A 10,988-nucleotide genomic window follows, 5' to 3' on the forward strand; every position below is an offset into this window, starting at 1 on the left:
TTGGGGGCTGCAGTATGGCAGGGGATGTTAGGTTGGATAGTGGGAGCAGTTGAAGTTGGAGATAGAGACAGGGACTAGAGATTTTGAAGGCTTTGCCTGCCACGCTAACTACATTAGACTAAAGTCTCAGAGACTAGTTTTCTTGAAAATGATGAACTAAAAGATTCACACTGTGGTGTAAATGAATAAAAACAAGTATTTGCATTTTAATAAAGCACAGAATGTACCAAAGGTCCAATTTCAAGCATTGGTAATTAGGGAAGAGGAATGTCCCTCATGTCTCTCAGTTCGCACATTTATGAGAAGATGACACACCTGGTTGTCTGGGTACCAGACTGTTTTGCTCAGTAGAGAGCTTGCCACCCTTCTGGAGGTGGGGGAGGATTCTATTTTCCAGAAACCCCCCAGTCCATCACTGGTAATAAGAAGCTAGAAATAGAGGGTGGCTCCCATGGCAACCAGTTCCCACAACCCTGTAAACACTTGTGGCTGAGATAGGCTGCGAGGCAAACAGGTGTTCTAACCAGCTAGGTCTGCTGGTTTCTTTCCATTGCTACCTCATGGTCCAGGGTAAAGTGCACAGATTTTGGAGTAAGACAAACCTAGGTTTTCATACTGGCTTTGTCATTCACCAGCTCTGTGACTCTGGGCAAGTTACTTAATCTTTCAGAATTGCAAATCCCTTGTAAGGTTGTGGGAAATAATATATTTTAAGCACTTAGCACAGTGCCTGATGTGTAGGAAGAAACTGATGAGTGTTAGTTTTTATAAACATGCTTATTCCCACTTCCACATAAACCCACTCAGGATTACTATAGTCTTTGTCATATTTATTATCATTATCCATTCATACCCATGAGTCTTCTCAGAACTTTTGTCCTCTTTCTCCAGAAGTCCACCAACTATTACTATTATGATTATTATTACCTCCCTATGGGCCCATTGTCGATTATTGTTCCTATTGTCATTATTATTGTGAAGGTCACTGATGTTATTATTTCCCCTTCCCTGTGAGCCTCATGACTTCTCCAGGCCCCACCACTGGAGGGAGCAGCAGAGCTGAAGCGCTGTTCCTGCCTTCCAGAGTCCCCCTGCTTGTTTTCAGCATGTGGAGAAGAGGGCCAACAAGGCAGAAGTGAATGGATTTCCAAGCTCTGCCTCCCCTCCTATCTTTCCTCCTGTGCTCACCAAGGTCCCAGCGTCTCCTACAGTTTGGGGTTTGTGTCCTCTCATCTCTTCTTCTTTGTTGGAGTGATTGAAATAAATAAGTTCAACCAATAGGTGGAAACAAGTCAGCTTGAGTTTTCCCAGAAAGCGCAGGAGGACCTGGGTGTCAAGAGAAGGTGAAAGAATTCTTCAGATGTGGATGGAGTCTCTGAACCGCAGACCCAGAATTTCTGAGAAGATATGAACGTGAGATAATGAAAGTTACTTCTTTGTCCTGAGCTCTTACACTGTGCTAAGCACATAACATCCTTATTAGTCTCCTCCTGCAGATAAGGATGCTGAGGTGGGGGAAATTAAGGGACTTGTCTAAGGTCACAGTTTTGTCTGTCTCCTGGGCCAAGGACTTTAATCTCTTCCTTAAGCTGCAGTTTAAAGAGAAAGAAAAAGAAAACAAATGAAGTTGAGCAAGGCTGGGGCAGAGACAGCTCAAGGTTATTTCTCTTCATATTTCAATGATTACCTAGGTTGTGATTTTTAGAATTTTTCCCTTGTATTTTCCTCTTAAATTTGCTATAGCTTTGTAGCCTTTAACTTCTGTTTGCAGTTAGTATCCTTTGAACCTCATTACCTGAGACTCAGCAAGTTTTCGTGGCTTGTCCAAGGACATGCAGTTGGTAAGTGGCGAAGTGGAAGATTCAATCCCTGGGCTTTTTTTCTCCAAAGCTCACATTCTTCCCCATGCTATAGGACTGTTTGTGTATCATGCTACCTCAAAAGGGTTTATAGTTTGCTTTTGGTCAGACAAGGAAGAAAGAAAACAATCACTGTGTGTTACCCTTGGGAGGAAGATGAGTGGGAGCTGTTTAACAGAGCACAGAACAATGCCCAGGGCCCATGGAAGAAAGAGAGGAATGGTGAGTGGCTGGCAGAGTAAGATGCATCCCTAGGAATTTGTGTCAACAAACCCCTCACCCTGAAGTTGTTGCCTTCAGTAGTGTGACTCTGGAACCACTGAGTGGCATCTGGAACTAAGATGTGATACCAGATGGGTTATTTCCCCTCTGTCTCTGACACAATCAGGCTGACGGAAGGTTCAGAATAAAATGTTGGAACAATTTTGAGGGTTGAAGGGTGTGAGGAATAGGGACAAGCTTATTTCTGAAGGAGGGGAAGATAAATGAAATCTCGTGTTTTACTAAGGAACTCCTAATGCTCCCTACTAGGTCTTCCTTGATTAAGTCCCTTTATGTGTGAGCAGTGTGTAAAGCGAAGGGATTTGCCCCAAGTTGACTCTCTGATGTTGTAAAATGGTCAGTCGTGTAATAATGATGACCCTATTAGCAGGCCTCAAAGTGGCTCTTTTCCATGCTGTCCTGAAGGATTGTCGGGTCTGGCGCCAGCAAGAATTGCTGCTGAGGGAGGAATCTTGCCTAGAACTTTTTTGAGATCTGCCACCATCCAGTCTGCTCTTTGTTCCCCTTTGAGCCTGGCCTCATTTGGCTGTTCTCCCTCTGGTATGCCCCTAACGGGAGTGCCAGCCAAGCTGTTGCCCTTCACACACCCCACCCGCAGACTGATATGCTTGTTCCCTTTGCTTGACTGCCAGGGAGAGGATTTATATCAAGATTGCTCAACTAGGAAATGTCGAGTTCCATACAATTCCAATGCTTGCTTTCTGTTACATTTTTGTTATTTCATCATCTTGACCTTTAACCTTTACATTGGGAGATCCTTTTGGATGAGTTTACCTTTGAATGATTTGTCTTTCAGTCTCAGGTTTAATATTCTGTATCTCAAATTCTTTTAGATGCCTGGGCTAGCCTGCCTCCACTCTCACTGACCCGCTATCAATAAACACAGGGTTTGCTTAACAATAAGGCATATTCCGTTTTATGTGTGTACTCACTGTGATCTAAATAGAGATGTTTATAAGTGGAGTTCTTTATAGAGGTCCAAGCCAAACCACAACCTGGGCATTTCTACAGTACTTTGTCAATTGTTGTGCAAGTGGTAGTGTTAGCTAAAATAACCCACTGGGGGAAAAGTGAGTTTTTATTGCTATAAAACTACTTCTAACCTAACCTTCCTCCCACACATACAACCCTTCTGGTCTCTCAATTATGGTAGGAGGCAGAGATAGGAGAGCAAAAGTAACCCTAAAATTACTGACATTGAAATACAGTCTCTTAAGGGAATAGTCTTGGTCAACAACATTTTATCAAAAAAGATGATCTTTACACATAAGCTTGCAGTAGGCAGCGAGGAACCTACACTTCAGCAGTTGTATGAGCCAGGGGTTAATGTTTGAGGTCTAGTTTCAGAAGAGTGCTCTCAACCTTGGCCGTGCATGGGAATAACCTGAGGACTTTAGGAATACTAATTCCTGGGTTCCAACTCCAGAGATTTTGATTTAGGTAACCTCAGGGAATGGAGCGCAATTTGGTCATGGGGATTTTAAAGAGCTCTTTAGGTCATTCTAGTATGTAGCTAAGGTCTAGAACAATTAATCTAGAGCCTTGTTACACAAAGTATGATCTGTGTGTCAATAGAATGAACATTACCTAGGAGCTTGTGAGAAATGCAGATGATCAGGCCCTGCCCCAGAGCTACTGAATCAGAATCTACATTTCAGGAGGTGCCCTGGTGATTCATATGCACATTGCAGTTTGAGAGGAACTACTTTAGAAAAAGGGTCATCCCTTGAAAAGCACACGCTGGAAAGAATGCTAGCAGAGTCAACCAACCTGCCCATTGGCATTCTGGGTTTTCTAAAATATGACAAATAAACCCTATAACACCAATTGCAGAGGGAGTATCTACATCCGTCTAAGAAAGATGAACTCTCCCGCTACAGAAAAATGAGGGGAAAAGGTAGACAGCTTAGCATGTAGCACTGTTTCTTTCTGGTCTATCTTGTAAGCTTGGATTCTACTGCTGGTAGTCTTCAAAGACTCATGGATAAGGAGAGAGGTGCCAAAAGACTAAATAAAACAATGAATTTCCCCACAGAGCAAGGAGAATCTACAAATGCTAGCCTAGTGAGTTTGATGTCGGTCCCCAGAAAACGTCTAGAATAGATTATTAAGAAGATGATTTCTGAGCCCTTAGAAAGAGACTTACTAATCACTAGGAACCAGCATGGGTTCATTAAGAATGAGTCATGCCAGACTAAGCTCATTTCCTTTTGGATGGGCTTTTAAGAGGAAGCTGCAAAAATTGCTTATCTGGGCTTCAGCAAGGATCTTGACAAACATTTCTGTGATGTCCTTTCAGACAAGGTGGAGAAATGGGGACTAGCTGAGAGTATGAATAGTTGAATGTTTGACCTGTTAAATGATCATATACAAAATGTATAGATTTAATGAATTACTGTAAACCCAGAAAGACCCTTGGATCAGGTTGAGATGTTGACCAAATTTAGGACTAAGACCAATCTTGGAGGGATATTCGTATACCTTGTATAACAAAAAACAACAGTGCTCACTGTTGTCATCATCCTGCCTTACATTGGTATATACTTTTCTAATTACAAAGCACTTTCACATATATTGTTTCATTTCATTGTCACAACAACCCTGTAAAATTAGAATAGTGATTATGTCCATTTTACAGATAAGAAAACTGAGGTTGAAAGATTCAGTAATTTGCCAAGTCGACAAATACCTATAAAGATACTACATCTTCTCACTCATAGGTTGGAGCTTAAAAAAAAATTGAAATCATGGAGATAGACAGTAGAATGATGGTTACCAGAGGCTGGGAGGGTAGTTGGGGGTGGGTGGGTATAAAGTGTGGATAGCTAATGGGTACAAAACTACAGTTAGATAGAAGGAATAGGATCTAGTAGTTGGTAGCACAATAGGGTGACTATAATTAACAATAATTTACTGTATATTTTAAAATAACTGAAAGGGTGAAATTGGAATGTTCCTAATACTAAGAAACACTAAGTGCTTAAGGTAACAGATATCCCAATTACTTGGATTTGATCATTACACATGTATCAAAACATCACATGTACCCCATAAATATACACAACTATTATGTACCCATAATAATTAAAAATAAAAATGTAAAAAGAGTTTTAAAAGATGAACATAAAAAAATCCCACTCTTACTGTAATGTAGTTGAGGCGAATATAAAGTTTTTTGTTTCAGCTTCATAATTAACTGCATGAACTCAGAGTGAAGGCAAGGCTTAGCAGTAATTCTATAAAGGGCATGGCAGTTTTACTTAACTTCAAACTTAGTATGAGCCCACAATGTTAAGTGGTTGCTAAATATGCTATTGAGATCTCAGGGGTATATTAATGAAAGTACAATGTCCATCACGTTGAAAGTGATAGTTTCTTTGTTTCCAAAGTTGATCAGAGCATCTCTAAGGTGCTATTTTATTCTGATAGCTGCATTTCCAGAAAAAAAAGTGAGGATGTTTTATCTGGAAAAGTGAAGACTTAAGGAAAAATTTTGTGTTACACATTTTCTATGGGTCAATGGGTATAAAAGCTGGAATGAGGCAGCTCTCAGGACACTAAAAAATTTCCTATTATGGTTACCTGATAGTTGAAGGACAACCACTCCTTACAGTTAGTAATGTTCCTACCCCACCCACTTTTTCTAGAAGAGTTCAAGCAGAAGCTGGTCAGCTGCTTGTTTGGTATGTTGTAGGAAGTTTGTGCATCGTATCATCTCTGGTGGCTCTTCCAATTCTAACATTTTCCAAGTCTAGAATTGCTTTACTGTGTCTAGATAAATATGGTCAAGTCCAACTTTGGGCATCAGTTGATGAATTCCCCAAGACTGACTGTTGGGGTCAAAATGGAGCAATGGCTTGAGTAATGATTGTGCAAATTAAGGAATCATTGGCTAGTTTTGACAGGTTTCTTGCCAAGTGCCACCTTTTACAGGATTTGTTTCAAGCTCAGAATTATTTTTGGCCTCTAATGTACATTCTACTAGCCTGTGATTTCACGTACATTGTTCTTGGACATTTTGCATATGGTACCAAAGATGGCCTTCTGAAGTAACCAGGGATTTTACCACAAAAGTCACCCTTCGTAGGCCAATAACTCATGAATGGCTTGAATTTCTCCACAAATTCTTACCACACCCAGCTGAAAACATGACTCTAGCCAGGATCCTGTAGAGTTAATTTACCACATAATATGATTGTTCTGGCTTACGGCCCATTGTTTGGGGTGGGGAGGGACCTGAGGGAGTAACTTTCTTCTCCAGGCCTGTTGCCACTAGTCATGTGGTTTTCTTTTCAGGAATTTCCCCAGAATGAGGACCATCTTATCACATTGGCTCCCTCCTCAGCCTTGGAATCACTTTATCTCTCTTGGGGAGGAAATTTGAAAGTAGTTGGTCTACAGCAGAGCAGAGTAGCATGGACTTCTGGGAGGGAAGAGGAGAAATCAAGACTAAATTTGGGAATGCATGAGTCTTCCTTCTCAATAATCCTACAGGCCAGCTTCCATGCATAAGAAGTGGGGCCTGGATTGGATTCCCACAGGAGGGCTGCATGTTTTGTTGGACAGTGATGATGAATTAGGCCAAGGCACCTCCTTCCCTTGAGAGTTGCAAGGTCAGGATCTCAGAGAAACCTGAGACAGCAGAACTTGGTGGTTATAAACACAATCTCTGAAGCCAGACTGCCTGGGTCCAAATCTTGTCCCTAACACTTGCTAGCTGTGTGATCTAAGCAGCTCACTTAACCTTTATGTGCCTCCATTTCCTCTTTTGCAAGGAATGTGAATGATTATAGTAACTATCTCATAGATTTGTTATGAGGATTAAGATGCATAATAAATGCACTTAATTCTAGTAAAGCACTAGAACAAGGTCTAACAAACGTAAGTATATTTCTGTTTGTTCAATAAAATACGTAAAAGAGTAGGTTGAGAAGGTGGTCAATTTAGTAAAAAGTATTTATTGAATATCTACTATATTCCAGGTACTGTGTTGTCCGAGGTTTAGTGTGGGAGAGCCTGACTTTGGAAGCAGGCAAACTTGAACTCTAATTCTAGCTCTGCCATTGCCTCTAAGCTTGGTGACCTGGGAGGATGGTACTTAACCTCCCTGAGCCTCTGTGTTTTCGTGTGTAAAATGGGGATAATAACAGAAAGGAATCTTACACAGGTTGTTGTTAAGAGAACATGAGACAGTGCCTGTAGATCTGACACATAGAGAGGAGCTCAGTAGGTGCTAGTACATAACTTCCATAAGCTGGGATCTGTAAAATTAAACCCAACAAAAATAAATGTCAAGTCTATATTTTAGTTAAAAACCCAATTTCAAAATAACATATCACTTGCATAAGCAAAGGACAAGAAAGGATTGAATTGGCAAGAGCTTGTGTGAAAAAGAGCTGTGGATTTTAGTTGACCACAAGTTTTCTGTGAGCCAAAAGTGTGATCTGGCTGCCCAAGGGCTAATGTAATTTTAGATGGCATTAATAGAAACGGTGAGTTGAGATTCCAGCCAGTGATGGTTCCCTGTCCTCTGTACTCTGTGCTAGCCAGATTGCTGCAGATGTACAGGACTTTATCCTACTTACAATATTCCTGGATGGACAATGACAAGCTCTTTGACAGACTGTCCAGAAGTAGTGACCTGGGTTGGGGGGAATTGGCAAGCTCTTTCTTGAGGATGAGATAAAAATAATCTGGGGAGGGAAACACTAAGGCAGTATTTAAAACAGTTCTTTCTTCTAGTGAAAATGTTTACAGAACACACCCCACATCCAATCTGTCAGCAAATTCTGTTGGCTCTTTCCTCAAATTATATCAATATTCTGACCATTTCTCATTGCCTCTTCTGCTACCATCCTGACCTAAGCCAGCCTGTTTTGCCAGAATTATTACAATAGTCTCCCAGCAGATCTCTCTGCTGCCACTCTGGCCCCCTCTGTCTGCTCTCCAAACAGAAGGCTGGAGGGCCCTATTTAAATATATCTCCAGTGGCTTCCTATTTCATTCAGAGCATAAATCAAAGTCCTTATAAAGACCTACAAGGGTTTTCTAGGCCTGGTTCCTATTATCTCTGTGACTTCAACTCTTACTCTCTTCCTTGCTTACTACCCTTCAGCCACACACTCTTTTACTCAAATTCCTCAAACCAGCCAGGCATTCTCCTGTCTTAGGGCTTTTGCATCTGCTGTTTCCTGTGACCTAGATATTTGCACATCTTGCCCCTTCACGTCGTTCCAATTGTAATTCAAACATTACCTTATCAATGAGGTCTTCTTTGCCACTCATTTTAAATTGTCACAATCTCCCCCACAAAACACATCTCTGTATGTCATTCTCTGCTTCATTTTTCATTACAGCATTTATCATCATCTAATATTCCATATACTTTATTACTGACTATATTAAAGGTTTGTTTTATACATTAGAAAGGCAGGGATTATTGTTTGTCTTTGTCACTACTGTATCCAATGCCCACAACAATGTTTGGCATACAGACCTCAGCCAATAAATATTTGTAGAATAAACAGATATATAAAATATACCAAAGAGCTGCTCTGTTTAAATCTGGCAGGGATAGGGTAGGCATTCACTCTATCATCTCTGGAACCTGAATAATTGAGAGTTAAGTACATGAACACATTTGCACATGAATGCTAGCCAAACTCTAGAAGTACCACTGAGTGAGTGCTACAGGATATGGGAAGACAACTTCCATTTTCCAAACTTTGGAGGACTATTATGTATAAGAAGTAGACTTCATCGGGGTTTCAACTTGAGTCAGAACTAGAGCTAGTGAGTATGAAGGGAATACACACAGGTACATACGGAATCAGGAGAATGATTTGAGATTTTCAGGTTGTCTGATGAAGTGGTGAGCTCTCTATCTTTGGAGGTGTACAAGAAGAAGCTGTATGTCTCTCTGTCAGTCTTGCTATAAAAAAAGATTCTGAACTGGCTGGAGGATTGATTGATCCTTACCACCTTGACAGTCTCTGTAGCTCTGAAATGCTAGAGCCAAAAGTATGTGAGCCCAAGGAAGTGGGGTCATATCTGTTTGTTTTTTACAACTTGGAAGAGGTCTTTGGCCTTTCTTCCTGGAGTCCCAGAGACAAATTCTCTTCTCAAAAGTTCGTTCCATCCTAATTGCGATTCCATTTCCCAGAAATTACCTGATGCTGGGCTGATGATTAGTGGCCAGCCAGCGGTAAAGGGACTGATTCCTATGGCAACCAGGTTGAAAAAATTTACCTTGTGGAGAATTGTCAGCCATGAGCTATGTTTGCATTATAAATAGATATTTAATTCAGTGAGGTAGTTTGTGGTGACTTCTGCATTATAAATAGGTACTTAATTTATATAGATAGCTCTGATAGCGAGCAGGAAAGTTAAACTCCAAAGCCATTCTTTGTCTTTAAGTACTTCAGAGTCAATTGACAACTATTTTTTTCCTTCGAAAACATGTATAACTTGGCTCTCTAAGTGAAAGAACAATATATGTGTTTGTAGAAAGCTAACTAACAGTCCAGTATCACAATATTTCTCACTATTTGTTTCACACTGTAAGATTTTTCAGAATTTTCCGAGTGCAAGAGTATCTCTGTTTGAATCCTTTTGACACAGGAGACCCCAGGTTCAATGTCTCGATTTCACATGAGTCATTTCCTGTCACGTTTGTCTCATCGTCGCCCTGCTTTCCTAACTCAGAGTCATCTCAATATTTCAGTCCTTGGCCCTCTGGTCTTATCTTCCCATTTCTCTTTCCCTTGGTGAAAGCTAAAGCAATCAAGTTATCTCTTGCTAACTTACACAGCTGTGCTGCTAGCCTTGACAATATACACTTTGGAACACCCAAAGATTGGAAAACAGAATCAGACCTGATCAAATGACTTTTATCCAAAACTGAGGACCAACTCTTTCCAGTGTTCAAAATGTACTGCTTGATTGAGGGCTAGGGATGGAGAGTTTGAGGGGAAAAAAGTGGTGTTCAGCAGCAAGCAGCAATTAGTTTTGGCAAAACTCAAATGTAAAAGCACTTTTGGAATGCAATTTTTATAAATACTATAATAAATTAGTATAAGTGACTAATAGAATCTCATCAAATGGAAATCAGAGTGGGACTTTGTACTTCTACATTCCGAAGAGCTTGATACAAATTAGTCTATAATACTTAGAGAGTTTCATTCTGTAAGGATTAAGGGAAATGGGATGCATTTTTTTTTCACTAACTTGCTAGATAAATATGCTTCCTAATGCAAGCATATAGAGGAGTTTCTTTCTAAACTTTATTATAACCAGGGTTAAATAACTCACTAGATGCTGTACCCTTGTACATTGCTCTATTGAACAGTGTTAGCTTAGAATTAAACAGTGTTGGGTGGCAAGTTTAAGTTCTTTAGGTTCAGATGTGAAGGGGTGATGACCCCTCTCAGACCTGTAGGTCACCTCTTCTGAGGTCTTTAACAAGGCTCGAGGAACTAGATAAGCCTCCCTCCCCAATCCAAACAGCCTAATGGCCTAGTGTGTACTGAATTCCCAGTCATGGGGCAAGTGGCCTTCTAATCTAGGGGCAAAGGTCAGGGGCTGAAAATGGGAGCTAGTCCCCATTTCCGGAGGTGACCTTGGCAGTTCTCCTGCTCCAAACCATTCACCTCATCTGCTTACTGTTCTTGAGATCCCATCATTAGACGCACATTCCTTTGGGAAAACGGGACTCTCTTTAGGGAGCGGCAAAATATCAGATTTGAGTAATTGTTCATACTTAAGAATGAATTCATTTACACCCCATGATTGCTAAGTAAGGACCACAAAGCATGTTTTTCCAGTTTCAAAGTTCTGCGGAGGGCCAAT

The sequence above is a fragment of the Sapajus apella genome, unplaced genomic scaffold (genome assembly GCF_009761245.1).
Source record: "Sapajus apella isolate SASKATOON/1434 unplaced genomic scaffold, GSC_monkey_1.0 scaffold115, whole genome shotgun sequence".
Lineage (NCBI taxonomy): Eukaryota > Metazoa > Chordata > Mammalia > Primates > Cebidae > Sapajus > Sapajus apella.